Here is an 18,043-nt window from a genome sequence, read left to right as displayed (position 1 = left end):
TTCCTTGGAGGTTCTTCTCCGGCAGCCCTGCCCTGAAAACTAGACTCTCAGAGCTTTTGGGTGGCTTTGGAATCACTCCAAATACACGAGTATTCTGGGAGATATCCTTGCACAAGTTGATGCTACTTCCAGACTTCACTATCCGACAGCATCTCGTCCTCTTGGAACTTCATGACCGACGCATGATCTCACTCCCAATGCATGGTCTCTTTCAAAACCATCCTCTAACACTCTTCCTTACACTCAGCTTTCTTCAGCGCCTCTGTTCAGACTTTCATCCGATCAGCACTTCTTTTCCTTCGTTTAACACACGAATGTCTCTTACTTACTCCTTTCTTAGTAATCTTTATGAATTTAAATGGTTTTGTGGGCTAAAGTGAAGAGTTCTGCTCCTTTTATAGGCATCTCACCCTTCTCTTTTACCCAACACCTCTTTCTTTGATCACATCCAGGTGCTTTCCTCTCAATTTGCCAACGCCCAGCTTCATCCACCTCCTATTTGATGTGTCTTCTTCATGCACAAAACTCACCTTGCATGAATATTTATTCACCCAGCTTCTACTATCTCTGATGAGTTCATCAATCTTGCGTAATGCAGTCCTCAGCACCGTCCCACCAGTTAGTTCCTTCTTCTATCGTCTAGCTCTAACAGCCCATCGTGTAACTCAATTGTTTAGCAAACGATCTCGCTCTCAACGATCTCACTCTAAATGATCTCGCTAATCTCGCTTTCAACGATCTCGCGCATAGCCTATCGCTTAGCTACTGCAAGCATCGTTTACCTCTATCATTTAGCGCTGATGCCTTATCATCCAATGCATCCTCTAATCGTTTGCGTCATCACCCAGCGCCCACTTATACGATCGCCTATCTCATTGTGTAGCTCCCCACTTTGCTATACGATCATCCAGCATCCGCCTACACGGTTGCCTACCTCATCGTGTAGCACTGCTCATTTACTAAATGATCGTCTACCTTTTCGTGTAGCACTACTCATTTGCTACATGATTGTCTGCCCAGTGCCTTGCATTTAGCCTCTCGCTTTCTCTGCTTTCACTTACACATACCCAACACATGAACAACTCTTGGCAACGCCTCTTGCCAATTCTTCAGCCAATCATGCGTCCAACCTTACAAACACATGGTTGCCTTCTTATCTTATGTGTTAATGTCTCTTAACACTTAATGCATGGGTCCTTTTTGACCTTACACTTAGCCAAATTTCACATTTAAGGCCTAACTCAAAACTACTCAAGGAAAATCTATTCAACATTTAGAAATTTCCTTTACTTCAACATAGGATTTAACTTTTACTTAGTTAATTCCTTTAATCACCTGCTTAAGTAGGAAAAATGGAAATCCAGGTTTCACATTTACTTCCCCCTTAAGAAAATTTCATCCTCGAACTAACTCTGGTTTTCAGGTTTCACAACACCCTCTGTTGCAAACTCTTATAACCTTGTCTATTACCACGCTTTCACTGCGCTAATGTGATATCAACTTTCTTAATTTGACCAATGATACCTCATCTAGCCATCTTTTAGCTAGTCATTGAACCAATCTATCTACAAAATAACTTTTCCATCTCAATCTTTAAATGAGAATAAGTTAAATTCATACTTACCTTACCCGGTAGATCTTCAGGTAGCGTTGTAAGTTCCAGCTCCGGTTGCTTGCTAGGTCCTACCACTTTCGCTATTTGTCTTAGTTTTCTTTGTCTAACTCTTAGGTTTCTCTTTAAACCTTTATTCTATCACACTTCCCTCTGGTTTTACTGCACTCAACCTCAGGTTTTTCTAACTCAACCCTCTGGTTTCCAAGATCATATACTTTGATACCAAACTAGTATCAACTAACCATTCAACTTTCCCAGAAACTTATGCTCTGATACCAAGTTGTCACACCCCGCCCCGAGCCTGCATTCCTGAGCCCAAGGGGAGGCGTGAGGGACCATAGATACCACCCTTTTGTGATACCTACTGTCCAAATGAACCTCTTTACTCTCAGTAAAATTTAAGTCAAGGAGATAAACAATAACTGATTAAGTAGGCCCATTTTATTACAGCAATGTAAAGTTGAAACAACTCCAAGACCTAACTACAAAGTTTACAAAAACAACTCTTAAAACCCTCTGGAAGTGCGACTGTGGCATGTGGCAGACCTTGACCTTAGCAGCATCTTGGAACTTCTCACCTTTCGCTACTTGGGAAGAAAACATGAAATAACAGAATTAGCTTCACAAAGCTCACTGAGTGGTAAGCAACTTTTAGAGTCTATTTCAACTCCTAAAACACAAGCATATCATAGATATACGAGGTTAGTACTCAAACCTCCGCTTTGAATGAGTCTGTTCTCCACTCTATCTACATGCACGGTAGATAGCTAAACTGATAACTACTTAGAATGAGTCTATTCTCTACCTACACACACGATAGATAGTTAACTAATACTAATCATGACCGCTTACTCTGCTGAGTTCCCTTTTGTTCTCAATGTTCTCCTATGTGCACATAGCTCCTCGCTCATGGGCTTAGAAGCTAGGCCCGTCGGCCCTCTGACCATCCCATACGAGGATCCTCCCACAGGCTCAAGAACTAGACCTCTAGGTCCCCTGACCATCCTGTGAGGCTTTGCTTTTGGGTTCAGGAACTAGGTCTATTGACCCCCTGACCATCCCGATCACATAATCTCATTCTCATGCTAGATACTCATTCATAACATAAGCATATACAATTTACTCTAAAAGATATTCTTTAAGACTTAAAATGAAATTACCACTCACCTTGGTAAGGATAGGAATCTTTCTCTTAGAAGTTCCTTGATCTTCTCGGGTTCCTCTTTTGAACCCTAAGATCCATATTCAACTTAAAGCTCAGATTACTCATAGTTCTAAGCTTAATCTCGAGCTACTTCCTTTTACAAATATACTCCAAAAGTTGCTTACCACTCAGTGAGCTTTGTGAAGCTCATTCTGTTATTTCATGTTTTCTTCCCAGGTAGCGAAAGGTGAGAAGTTCCAGGGTGCTGCTAAGGTCAAGGTCTGCCACATGCCACAGTCGCACTTCTAGAGGGTTTTAAGAGTTCTTTTTGTAAACTTTGTAGTTAAGTCTTGGAGTTGTTTAAACATTACATTGCCGTAATAAACGGGCCTACTTAATCAGTTGTTATTTATCTCCTTGACTTAAAGTTTACTGAGAGTAAAGAGGTTCATTTGGACAGTAGGTATCACAAAAGGGTGGTATCTGTGGTCCCTCACGCCTCCCATTGGGCTCAGGAATGCAGGTTCGAGGCGGGGTGTGACATAAAGTGAAGCGTTCTGCTCATTTTATAGGCATCTCACCATTCTCCTTTACCCGACACCGCCTCCTTTGATCACATCCAGGTGTATTCCTCTTATTCTGCCAATGCCCAGCCTCTTCCACCTCCTATTTGATATGTCTTCTTCATGCATCTAACTCACTTTGCATGAATATTTATTTGTCCAACTTCTACTATCTCTGTTTCAGACTTCCGTCAATAAAGCCATTTGCCCCGATGAGCTCATCAATCTTGCGTAACGTAGTCCTCAACACCGCTCCATTGTTTAGTTCTTGCTTCTATCGCTTAGCTCCAACAGCCCATCGTGTAGCTCAATCGTTTAGTAAACGATCTCGCTCTTAGCCTATCCCTTAGCTACTGCGCGCATCGTTTACCTCCATCGTTTAACGCTGATGCCTTATCATCCAACGCATCCACTAATTGCTTATGTCATTGCCCAGCGCCTGCGTCTATCGTCCAACACCCATCGCTTAGTATTCTGCCTATCGTGTAAAGCGTCTGCTCATTGCCTAACACAATGTAACGCAGAATTTATATCTTCTACTTACAGCATGCGAACAAATATGAATATGGATGAATGAACAACAAGCTCAAGTTGCCATAACTTGTTGACGTGAAAGATGGAAATGGAATGTGGATGCTGTGTTATGCGTATTCACACTTTATGCGATACTACTTCTAGATGTATGCGTTATTAATGAAATACTTGTAGTATGCTATGCGTTGTCACAAGTTTCCTTGCAATGAAACCAAGTATAATTCCAATGTAAGTTTCTCAGAGTAATCTGAGGTCGAACACAGTGATTGTTTTTGTTAATGTGTTACGTTCGTGATACAAGCGACCGGTTTTTACAATTAACAAATAGTGTGTGTTTGTACACGAAAGTAAATTGCGATAAATGTAAATTGCGATAATAAAATAAAAGTGCGATAAAAGTAAATCCTAAGCTATTATGATACAAGATACAAGATAAATGATACATGATACTGAGTTCGAGACTGACTGTGAAGTTTATACAAAGGATCGTGGTATGCGGTGGCCAGTCTTTATGTATGAATCAGAAATAAAAAGAATAACTAGTAAGAACATCGCAAGTTCATTAATTGCGTTAAAGATATTACTAAAGTTCCGCTTTCCCTTGGCGTACACCTCTCGGTGATCGGCCGCGTTCCCACATCTCTGTGGTGAAACAGGGATGAACGTAATGAACGCAAGGTTGCTTCCATTTCTGGAAGTACTTCTCGCTTTAGTTAATGCATTCTTCCAACTTTCTCTCGACAGGAGGAATAGCATCTTCACTTCTGCTCTCACAGATGAAGATGCCGTCTAGCATGCTTTAGCTAAACATAACTACTTCCTTAACACAGATTAATTTACTTGCTTAATTTTTACTAATTACCAGTGGATTAAGAAAACATCGTGGAGAAAGTGAATTGTGGATTAACGGAAATAGACATAGAGATGCATCTTAATTTCCTATAAAACAGAACTAAAACATTCTTTATTATTGATTGACGAGCACAATGCGACAGAGATGCGTTGTTCATTTTATCTTTGAGCCATGAACGCATGCGGTGACTTGATTTCCTATAAAACAGAACTGAAACATTCTTTTCTACCATCGCAATGGTGTCAGTGGGTGTATTTATGATAATTTATAATTCTCGCATTTCTTAGCCAATTTTCATACGTTCGATGCAACTTTTTTTCCTTTTAGCCGCAATATCTAAATAAAACAGTATAAATAGCTTGTATTTCTACAAGTTATCATGCAGCATATCTATCGTCTAGCGCCTACGCCCATCGCGTAGCACCATCGTGTAGTCCATCACTTAGCACCCGCGCATCGCTTAACGCTTAATGCTATCGTCTAGTGCTATCGTCTAGCGCTATCATCCAGCTTCTCTGCTTATCGTCTAGCGCTTACACTGATTGTGTAGTACTTTGCCTATCTGCTCTTGCTCACGCTTTCTCAATGCATAGGCGACTTTCATGTAATGCGTACAACTTCACAAATTCACACATGATTGTCCTTGACTTAGTTTTATTTTATGGGTTTAACACCAAACGCCTGGTTCCGTGTTAACCTTACACTTAGTTAAATTTCGATTAGTTAAATTCCAAACTTTTTGAAGGACATTTATTCAATACTTAGAGTTCTTCCTTTTTAGCATAGGGTTTCATACCTAGTAAGATTCTCCTAGTTATTAGCTTAAATAGGGAAATAGGAATGCAAGTTTCATAGACTTCACTTCATTAGGATGACAATAAGTAACATGACCTCAATCCTGAGTGAGTTGGGAACTCCTGCCATTGAGGGTGGTCCTTTGATTTGTATGGGTGCGAGTGGCCAGGTCGCCGATTCAAACTTATCATTTTAGGGATTTGTCTGATTTGGGAGCTAGGAACTCAACTACACAAGATGGAATTCGCTTCTTCCCCGAGGTAGGGGTAAGTAGATAGATAGCTCCCTTAAGGGCTGATTCCAGGGCTTGAATGATGTGACGCCACACACTTTCTCTTGGCTCGAGAGGTGTTCACACATAGTTGGACTATGTTGTAGTCCATTAGAGAAATCAGTGGTACTTAAGGAGTGAGATGTAACTATAGGGGAAAAACGATAATTTAGCCCAGTTGTACTTACGACCATCTGTGAAGGGTCATCGTACTCATGATTGGTTATATCTGATGGACACAAAAATATATCTGTGGTAATAAGAGTTCAGTCGTTGGTCTTTAGTGGAATGTCTGATAGTTAACGGATGGTGGATCTCGTGGCTAAAGAGTTTAGTTAACTATTCACGAACCATTGGAGCTTCGAGCCACAGGTCCATTAGGTCCCCTGGGTAGTTTGGATAAAGTCGAGAACCTGTGTTTGGGTTAATTTGAAATGTTCAAATTGACAAGAGGAAGTTCGATTATATATGATATAATTGGACTGGTTAATTATATATGATATAATTGGTTAAATGTATGAGATACATTATTTTGGAGGAAATTAGATATAAATATGATTTATATTAAGTTGAGGAGAAAATACTATAGTAGATATGTGATATCAAACTATAGGATAAAAGTATAATATGAATATATTTATTATTAATTAATTGGTTAATTATATGATAATTAAGCCAAAAATCACGTTTGGACATGGGTTAGTGGGAATGCTTCGGTTATTGTAGCCGATGAAATAAAAATGAAATTGTTTCATTTTAAATCATTCGTCGTAGTTGTCGAAAAATAAATCGAGGAGTGCGCATTGGTAGAATAGTATTTGATCTCTTAATCGATAGCCTATACAATAGTCACTCTCTGCCTAAACGATCGTCCACCTCGCACCTAAACAATCGCACACTAGTTCCTACACAATCGGATAGCTTATCTAAACGATCGTAGTGTCTGTCGAGTTTGCTAAATGATCTATACCTTTTCCTAAACGATCGTTCAGTAAAACCTACATGATTGTGTAGTTTCTCCTAAATGATAAGCATCGTGCTATACGATAGCGCCTTTTTCCCTCCCACTTTCTTATCGCCTACACGATCTGTGCTTCCTCCTTCCTCTACTAAATTCACCAAAGACCATGCTTTGGGTTCTCACTCCCAGAATACCTGGGGCTCTTTTCTGGTGGTTTCATCCCCGCTGCGTTCATGCTTGTGCGATTATTCGTGTTGCTATAGTGGACGCTGCTGCTGGGTATTGGTAGATCGCGTGGAGGTTTCCACTGCGTTGAGTTCTGAAGATTGAAGATTGTCTTCAATTGGTATGGAAACTCTCTCCCTCGTCTATTTCTTGTTCATAGCATGTCGATAATTACTATTTGTTTGCATAACTATGTGTTTGAATGTATAATATGTATTTTGGTCACGGTGAGATCGGAGCGATCCGAATGCGCTCATGGAATTATTCGGTAAGAAATCCTTCAACATGTACATGTTAAAACCAACTGAGGTCAACGCTATTTTGAACATAGAGATGTTTAAAACTCTTGGGACTCATAAGAAGAGGAAGATTTCTTCTAATGCCTATCTTTGGCACTTGAGATTGGGTCACATAAAACTCAACAACATTGAGAGATTGGTTAAGAACGGTCATCTAAATAAGTTGGAAGACAGTTCATTACCACCACATGAGTCCTATCTCTATGGTAAAATGACAAAAAGATATTTTTCTGGAAAAGGTCTTAAAACTAAAGAACCCCTAGAGCTAATTCGCTCACACAATTGTGGGCCTCTAAATGTTAGAGCGACAGGAGGGTATGAATATTTCATCAGTTTTATAGATGATTATTCAAGGTACGGGCACATTTACCTAATTCACCAAAAGTCTGAAACTTTTGAAAATTTCAAAGAGTATAAGGGTGAGGTTGAAAACCAATTAGGTAAAAAGATTAAAACACTTCGATTGGATCGAGGTGGTCAGTATATGAACATAGAATTCCATAATTATTTGATAGAACATGGAATTCAGTCTCAACTGACAACCCCAGGCATACCTTAGTAGAACAGTGTGGTAGAAAGGAGAAACAAAACCTTGTTGGACATGGTTCTTCCATGATGAGTTAAGCTCAGTTACCAAATTCTTTTTGGGGACTGATAATGGGCAGAAATGCATGTTATCATAGTGCTAAGTTCTTAAACAATGTTGGATTACGTTGATGAAATATGTTACTTTGTGTCTATTAAGTATCAGTTTCTTAATATTGCGGTCGCATGCATCCAACGCATTAGAACAGTCGATCTTTGTATTTTTGTGTAGAATATGCATTAACGCAATGCAGGATTGCGATCATAGGAAATCATTGGTCGAGCACAACTTCACCGCAAGGCTTTACGTTGATCGTGCTCGCAATCATTCGCTCGAGAAGAGTCGCCGCAACTTGGTCAGTGCAATATGGTAGGCGCATCTTGGTGAAAGAATAATTAAGAGCGATGGGATAGAAAGCTGATGACAGTTGAATCCAAATTAAGTTGACAGTCGATAACGGTCACAAAGTTTACATTCAACTTTATCGGTGGTAATTCCAGCGCATCAGTCAAGAATTAAAGGTGTCCCATCTGTATAACTAGGAGAAAGAAGCCGCCTTTCATCATGGATGCTCTATAAATACCAAGTGCATTCTTCAGAAAAGGGGTTCACCACTTTTACAATCTTTTGTTTCACAAGTTCACGACTTTTACAATCAGTTGATCAGTTCGCACGTCTTTGTTTTGAGTTTTCTTTCATTTTAAGGTGGACGCGAGGCAGAAAGTTGTGCTGGTAGATCGTTCCAGTAAGCTTGGGAAAGCGCCGGAAGCTCTAAAGACAGAGAGAGGGCTGACGCCTGCGGAAGCGTGAACATCTTTAGAACAAAATAGAGATTTATGTGTAAAAAGCCTCGGTCGGCAAGGAATTGCTACCAGGCTCTCTACCTTTACTTTCCATTGTCATTTTGTACTCAACTCATTTATAAGAATGGAATTTCTTCCTCTATATCTGTTCACTCTCTGTTATTCAGGCATGAGTAGCTAAATTAGTTGAATTTCTCTATATCTGTTCACTCTCTGTTATTCACGCATGAGAAGCTAAATTAGTTGAATGGGTTGAGAAGCATTTAGCTAGCACAACTAGGGAATCTTCATTCTTTGCGATTATCTTGTTTATGTATGCTTCATTCGTTCATTAGAGATCCTTGGGAGGGTAGTATAAGGTCAGGATCTAAACTTGGGAAGGTCAGGTTAGAATCTAGGTTTGGAAGAACAAGATTAGAATGCATAAACAGGAGATAGGCGCTTAGGAATGAGCACTATTTCTTATCAACGCATCGCATGCATCTTAGCAATAAGGTATGATTGTATGCGGTCACCTTACTTTCATGCATTTTGCATCAACACATAGGACAAGAGTAGAGACTTAAGGATAAGCGCTATGGACACTTTTGCATTCAACACATGTGTCCTAGACTTAGAAGCATCGCATTTACATTGGAAAATGACTTGCTGTGCATGGTTGTAACATGATTGCATAGTCTGACGCATTCCCAAGTAACGTTAGCTAAAGATCTTCTCAACCCATTCATCGCATACTCATTGCATTTATCAACGCAACTGTCTTTCTCAAATCCACTGGCTTTATTTATTTCTTTTTCATCAACGCAACCAACAAACCCAACACTTATTTATTTACTTGGTTACCACAAAGTTTTCATAAAAATTACCAACGCAATCTATTTTCACAAGTCCTTGTGTTCGACCTTGGACTTACCAGGAAACTCAGAAGAATTTACACTTGAATTCCGCTGGGAAACTTGAGTGCACAATGCAAATCTATCAATGCATATCATCCATATTTCCACTTCATAAATTTCAAGCATCAAGTTTTTGGTGTCGTTGCCGGGGACTTCGGCAAAATAGTTTGTTAACGATAATTTTTCTTATTTCTTTGCAGACTCTCAATCTTTGGCGAATTACGACATGGAGATTGAGAGGACATTTAGAAGGGGACTGAGAGACTGCCAACATCAACCACTATCTGACAAAGAAGAGATGGCAGAGTAGCTTGAAAATGGAGCACCAAATGATAATAATGTCATGGCGAATCCGATTCTGTTGGCAAATGATCGCAATAGGCCCATCAGGGACTATGCATTACCAAACCTCTATGATTTCTCTCTGGGAATCATGAGGCCTGCCCTCGACGGAAGTAGATTCGAGATAAAACCGGTGATGCTGCAGATGATCCAGACTGCAGGTCAATTCAGAGGAAGGCGTGACGAGGACCCGCATGCCCACCTCCAAAGTTTTATTGAAATCTACAATACTTTTGTGTTCCCGAACATCTCTGCTGAAGAAGTTTGACTAACGTTGTTCCCATTTTCTCTCTGTGATCAGGCTAGGAAATGGGCATATTCGCTCGGACTAGAAGAGATCACTTCTTGGGAGCAGGTAGTGGAGAAGTTTATGAAGAAGTATTTTCCACCTACCGAGAACGCAAAACCAAGGTAGCTTATTACTAATTTTGAGCTAGACATGGATGAATCGCTCAGCAATGCTTGGGCGAGGTTTAAAAGGTTGGTCCGGGATTGTCCACATAATGGGTTACCAGACTGCCTTCAAATCGAGATTTTCTATCATGGTTTGAATCCCGCTTCGCAGACCACTGCCAATACGGCACCCGCTGGAGGTCTGCTAAAAAAAACATATGATGAGGCGAAGAATATCCTTGATCGCATCTCTAAGAACCATGAAGACTGGAGAGATAGTGACCAGAGATTGAGACTTAAAGACTCTGACGCAAACAACGGTGCTATTGTTTCATTGCAAAACCAAATGACCGCAATGATGAATTTGATCCAAGGAATGGCGACCAGCAGCCCAACACCGCAAGGTGGGCAAATCAATGCAATCAATCAAAACACTGCAAGGTGTGCGACTTGCGGTGATGGGCATGCGATGGAAGATTGCCCGCAAAATCCACAATCTATCTACTTCGTGAAAAATAATCCCTTTTCAAACACCTACAACCCAAGGTGGAGAAACCACCTCAATTTTTCCTGGAAGAATCAACAACACAATTTTCAATCTGTGGGCGCAAAAAGAAGGGCCACCAAGATTCTTCCAACGGATCAACGGTCAACAGAGCAACCAAGCAAGTAGCTCACAACAACCACTGCAATCCTCTTCTTTGGAGAGCCTATTAAAGCAATATATAGAGAAAAACGAGACAGTACTTCAGAGTCAGGCTACGTCCATCTGTAACCTCGAATTGCAAGTGAGCTGGAGAGTCGACTGCAAAGGGCGTTGCCAAGTTCAACCGAACTTTCACACAACCCGGGGGATCAGGTAAGGAACAATGTCAGGCTGTGACATTGCGCAGTGGGAAGACTGTGGAGGAAGAAAAGAAGAAGCTGAGTAGAATAACTTCCATCACAGCTGAACCTGAGATTGCGGTAACGCGAGAAGAAGAAAAAGAAGAAGAAGCAGTAGAACCTGAGGTTGCATCGACCTCAAAGCCTAATGAAACGGGAACCGTGAAAGTTCAGTTACCCCCTTTCCCTCAAAGACTAAGGAAAAAGAAAAACGAAGAGGTACAGTGATAACTTGTAGAAATACAAGTTATTTATACCATTTTATTTAGATATTTCGGGAAAAAGAAAGGAAAGTTGCGTCGATAGTATACAAATTGGCTAAGAAATACGAAAATTATGAAATGTCATAAACACACCCCCTAACACCATTACGATGGCAGAATAGAATGTTTCAGTTTCAATTTTGTAGGAAATAGGTCACTTCATGCATTCATGGTTCGAAGACGAAATAAACAACGCATCTACGTCGCATTGCACCCATTAATCAAGAACGAAGAGATGATCAACGCAATGACCGTGCATGCGATAATCGATCAAGAGCTTTAGTGATCAACGCAATTTCAACCGCATGCAGTAATAAAAAACAACACTGCATGCGGCGATAGATCGAAGATGTGAGAGCAATGCATTTGCAAGAAGTTATGACAAGTGTACAGCTTTCAATTGTGCATTTCTGACAAATTGCTTGCGTAATAGAAGGAATTTTCCATTCCGCCATTTCAGGAACTACCATAACTATATAGTGGGGACCACAAATACAAAGAGCCAAGGTCTCGCCTGTAAATAGATTCTTCAAATTCGCTGAAAGATATACATGTATACATAGAGACGAGCATATAGTGATTCTGAGAGAGAGGTTGATCTGAAGCGACTTTACAGGGTAATCTGGGAGAGCTACGAGACAAGGTTGAGAGGGGAGTCTCCCAGCAAGGAATTCTGCCGATCCCTGAAGTTGAAGCTCTGTGCAAGGGTCAATTCTACCAGGAAAGCAAGCCTGGGAAGGGAGCTTTTCTCTCCACAACATCCACAAGCCGACAAGCACAAATCTCCGATCGAGATCTGTGTCAAGACGTTGACACTCTTTCCATATTTGTTTCTATCCTCTATTTCATCTTTGTATTCATCTTCTTTAATCCCTCATTCACAACATGTATCAAACACTTAATTTTAGAATTAAATGTTATCATCGTCACCATTATCATCTTTCTGTCTCTTTCCATACTTTTATCATCCATTTTCTCCATGATGTGTTCTTAATCCCCAGAGTAAATAGCGAGAATTAAGCGAGTGAGTTAATTTGTGTTAAGAAATCAATTATGTTTAGCTAAAGCATGCTCAACGACATCTTCGCCTGTGAGAGCAAAAGTGAAGATGTTATTCCGCCTATCGAGAGAGGGTTCGAAGAATGTGTTAACTAAAGCGAGAAGTATTTCCAGAGATGGAAACAACCTTGTGTTTATCATGTTCATCTCTGTTTAACCATAGAGATATGGGAACGCGGCCGATCACCAAGAGGTGTACGCCAAGGGAAAGCAGAACCTTAGTTGCGTCCTTAACGCGATTAACAAACTTGCGATGTTTTTACTCTTTACCTTTCTCTTCCTGCTTCATTCATAAGACTTGCCATCGCATTCATCGACACTTTTGTACAACTTCATAGTAAGTTCTCGACCTCAATATCATGTATCATAGTAGTTTAGGAATTTATTTTATCAACACATTTTTTTACTTTACTTTGTTAATGCATTTTTACTTTCATCGCAATTTACATTTCTGTACAAACCCAAATTCTTTATTCATTATTAAAACCGGTCGCATATTTCACAAAACAATTGCATTAACAAAAACAATCCCCGTGTTCAACCTCGGGTCATTCTGAGAAACTTGCGTTGGAATTATACTTGGTTTCAGTGCAAAGAAGCTTGTGACATGCACTACTTCATCGTATACTACGAGCATATCACAACCAACACATATATTTAGACGTAGTATCACATAAAATTTATCTTTATCGCAAAACACTTTAGCGCATTTCGCACATCATTCATTTCATTCACCAGCCATGCGTTAGAGTTAGATAAAGATAAAAGATTAAATTTCAGTCATCAAGTTTATGGCAACATGAACTTGAATTATCTATCATCACAGTGCATGCATAATAAAGGACATACATAAATTTTAGTTACATATAGTACCAACGCTTCTTATCTATGTTAAAGCAATTACATGTTAACATTCTTTTCCGTGAAGGGATTGAGGAAATGCCTGCCTATGCCAAGTTTCTGAAGGATATGGAAACTAAGAAGAGGGGCGCTGGGAAATTTGCCACAGTGGCATTAATGCAAAGTTCCAAATCAATCATTCCATCGAAGATGAGCGATCCTTGGAGCTTCACTATTTCTTGCTCCATAGGAGGACTCTATATTGGGCAAGCCCTGTGTGACTTGGGGGCCAGCATAAATTTGATGTCGCTATCAATTTTTATACAATTAAATGTGGGGCAACTTGTGCCCATATCAGTGACTCTCCAATTGGCTGACAGATCTCTGGTTCATCTAGAAGGTAAAGTGAAGATGGGCTAATCACGATTGATAAATTTATTTTGCCAGCTGACTTCATCATTTTAGACTACGAGGTTGACAAAGATGTGCCCATCATTTTGGGGCGACCTTTTCTATCAACGGGTCGTGCTCAAATTGATGTGCACAAGGGGAAATCACTCTGAGTATCAACGGATAGAACCTCAAATTTATATAATTCGTGCCATGAAATTTTCGGATGAAGAAGACCCACAGGATTCTAATGATGACCTGAATTTGATTGAAGAAGAAAATTCTGATGAAGAGGATGAAGAAAAGGATGCCAGCGCATCTGTGGCTGCCTACAATGTGATCGTAGCAAATGCAAACGAGGAAGAAGAAATGATCGCAAAGCAAGAAGTAGAGCCAATAGAAACAAATAAATGAAAAACAATGCAACCTTCCTAAGTGAAGCCACCAACACTTGAACTAAAGACCCTACCAACCCATTTGAAGTACACATTTTTGGGGTAGAATGAAAAAGTGCCAGTGATCATTTCCTCTGCGCTCAACAAAGATCAAGAGAATGCGTTGATGAGCATTCTCAAGAAACATGTGCGTGCAATTGGTTGGACGCTCGTTGACATCAGAGGAATTAGCCACGCGTACTGTTGACACGGTATTTTTTATATCTTACCTTACAGCATGTGGACAAATATGAATGTGAATGAATGAACAACAAGCTTATGTTGCCATAAACTTGTAACGCTATAGATTGAGAAGGAATGTGGATGCTGTATTATCGCTTATGCACACTACTTCTAAATATGTGTTGTTAATGATATGCTTGTAGTATGCGATAGAGTAATGCGTGTCACAAGTTTCCCTGCGTTGAAACCAAGTATAATACCAATGCAAGTTTATCAGAATAATCTGAGGTCGAACACAAGGATTGTTTTCGTTAATGCGTTACTTTTGTGATACATGCGACCAATTTTTACAATTAATAAAGAATTAGGTTTATACATGAATTTAAATTGCGATGAAAATAAAGTTTGCGATGATAAAATAAAGTTGCGTTGAAAGTAAAATCCTAAACTAATATGATACAAGAAACAAGATACATGATACTGAGGTCGAGACTGACTGTGAAGTTATACAAACGATCATGGTATGCGATGGCAAGTCTTTATGGATGAATCAGAAATAGAAAGAATAAATAGTAAAAACATCGCAAGTTTCTTAATTGCGTTAAAGATGCAATTAAGGTTCCGCTTTCCCTTGGTGTACACCTCTCGGTGATCGGCTGTGTTCCCATATCTCTATAGTGAAACAGGGATGAACGTGATGAACGCAAGGCTGCTTCCATCTCTGGAAGTACTTCTCGCTTTAGTTAACGCATTCTTCCAACCCTCTCTTGATAGGTGGAATAACATCTTCACTTCTGCTCTCACAGGTGAAGATGCCATCTAGCATGCTTTAACTAAACTTAATCATTTCCTTAACAAAAATTAATTTACTTACTTAATTCTTACTAATTACCCAGGGAATTAGGAAAACATCATGGAGAAAATGGATCATGGATGAATGGAAATAGACAGAGAGGTGATAATGGAAATGATCATAACATTTAATACTAAGATTAGGCATTCGATACATGGTGTGAATGAAAGATTAAGAAGATGAATACAAGTGATGAAATAGAGATTTAGAGACAAATACAGAAAGTGTGTCAACGTCTTAACACAGATCTGAACGGAGGTAGTGCTTGCTGACGTGTGGAAGTAATGAAGAGGAGAGCTTCCCTCTCAGGCTTGCTCATCTGGTAGAAGTGACCTTCGTACAAAGCTTCAACGACGAGGATTGGAAGGATTCCTTGCTCGGAGACTCACCTCTCGGCCTTATCTCGTGATTCTTCTCGGATCTACTCTGGAAATCGCTTCAAACCAGTCTCTCTCTCAGATCATTATATACACGTTTCTATGTATTCAAGTATATCTTTCAATGAAATTGCAGAGGCTATTTATAAGCGAAGCTTGACTTTTTGCATTGTGGTCCCCACTTTATGGTTAAGGTAGTTCCTGAAATGGTGGAGTGAATATTCCTTCTGTTACGCAATCAATCCCATCAGAAATGCACAACTAACAGTTGTACACGCGTCAGAACCCTCTGCAATTATGTTGCTCTTTACATCTTCGATATATTGCCACATGCAGTGTTATTTTTTATTACCGCATGCGGTTGGAATTGCATTGATCGCAAAGTTCTTGATCGATTGTCACATGCGCCGTCATTACGTTGGTCATCTTTTCGTTCTCTATTGATGGGCGCAATGTGACATAGATGCGTTGTTCATTTCATTTTTTTGAGCCACAAACGCATGCGGTAACTTGATTTCCAGCAAAACAGAACTGAAACATTCTTTTCTACCATCGTAATGGTGTTAGTGAGTGTATTGACGACATTTTATAATTCTCGCATTTCTTAGCCAATTTTCATACTATCGACGTAACTTTTCTTTCTTTTAGCCACAATATCTAAATAAAACAGTATAAATAACTTGTATTTCTACAAGTTATCAACTACATGCACCACATTCATCTTGAAGATGACCACAAAGCAACAATTGAAAATTAACTCAGACTCAACCCTGCGATGAAAGAGGTCGTCAAGAAGGAGATTATCAAATGGCTGGATGCGGGCATTATCTATCCCATAGCAGATAGCACGTGGGTCAGCCTGTGCAATGTGTGTCGAAGAAGGGCGGAATGGCGGTAGTCCCAAATGAGAACAACGAATTAATACCATAAAGGACCATCACTGGATGGCGCATATGCATGGACTACTGTAAGTTGAATGCGGCCGCAAAGAAAGATCATTTCCCTCTACCATTCATCGATCAAATTCTAGACCGACTAGTAGGGAATGATTTTTACTGCTTCTTGGATGGCTATGCCGAATACAATCAAATCATGATAGCTCTTGAAGATCAAGAAAAGACAAAATTCACCTACGCATATGGAACATTCGCTTTTCGTCGCATGTCGTTTGGCCTCTGCAATGTGCCAAGCATGTTCCAAAGGTGCATGATGGCAATCTTTTCAGATTATCTCGAGGATTTTGTAGAAATATTTATGGGAACACTTATGAAGTCTGCCTAGCCAACCTAGAGAAGATTCTGAAGAGAAGTGAGGAAACAAACCTGGTGCTCAATTGGGAAAAATGTCATTTCATGGTTAAGGAAGGCATCTGTTGGGGCATAAGGTTTCCTTGGAGGGGTTGGAGGTGGACAAAGCAAAGATCGACACAATTGAAATACTTCCACCTCCAACCAATGTGAAGGCTGTGCGAAGCTTCTTGGGGCATGCTGGATTCTATAAACGATTTGTCAAGGACTTTTCTAAGATAGCACGACCACTGAGTGCATTGCTAGAGGTTGATAAAAAATTTGAATTCGACAACAACTGCCTCAATGCATTTAGATTTTAAAAGATGTGCTGATTACTGCACTCGTGCTGATTGCGTCGGACTGGTCATTGTCATTTGAAATCATGTGCGACGCACTTATAAGATATAACAAATGCATGTCATATGCTTTTCCTATGGTGGAGTTTTAAAACTCTATGGCATACTATATGCACATATAATCAAAACACATTATACATCACATGCATAATAGGTAAACAACACTAAAGTGGACCAATTCTGGCATTAAAAACAAACAAATAACTAATTTATTACAAAAATCAGCAACCAGCTTCCCGGAATTGGCTTCAAACACTTTGAACCATCTGGAACCACTCAGAAACCACTCGAACCTGCCCAAAAACTCCCGAACTGGCCCAAAAACTCCAAAACCAAGTTAAAGAGGTCAAACCGGCTCAACCAGGTAAACATACTAGTCCAGACCGTCTGGACCACTGGTCAACGTTCGCTGGTGCGGTCAAACGAAAATCGCGGGTCAACAAAAACGGAGCGGGCGGCGCACAGGCGCGCGGAGTAGTTTCGAACCAAGTTAGATGGAGCAGGCGGCGAAACCGGGTCGGGTTGCAAAATGGGCCAGAGCACTTCGTCGACAGCTGGCATGCGTGAGGCTTTTCCGAACCAGGTCGGATCTCGGGCTGCGGTCAGGTCTGGGAGCTTGTCTCGGGTTTGGGAGCAGAATTTTGGTCTGTGATGCATTTTTCTTCAATTTTGCTGTTGTTCTCTCTCCCGGAATCAAGAAATTACAACCTAATTTCAACCCTAATGACTCCAACAAATTTACAGACCCTTACAAATTTCCATAAGAAATTTAAAGAAAAAACAATGCCAAAATCATAATAAATCCACTTTAGTCCACATTTCATTCAACACTTG

The sequence above is a fragment of the Benincasa hispida genome, chromosome 2 (assembly GCF_009727055.1).
Source record: "Benincasa hispida cultivar B227 chromosome 2, ASM972705v1, whole genome shotgun sequence".
In the NCBI taxonomy this organism is placed as follows: domain Eukaryota; kingdom Viridiplantae; phylum Streptophyta; class Magnoliopsida; order Cucurbitales; family Cucurbitaceae; genus Benincasa; species Benincasa hispida.
This window is presented reverse-complemented; position numbering follows the sequence as displayed.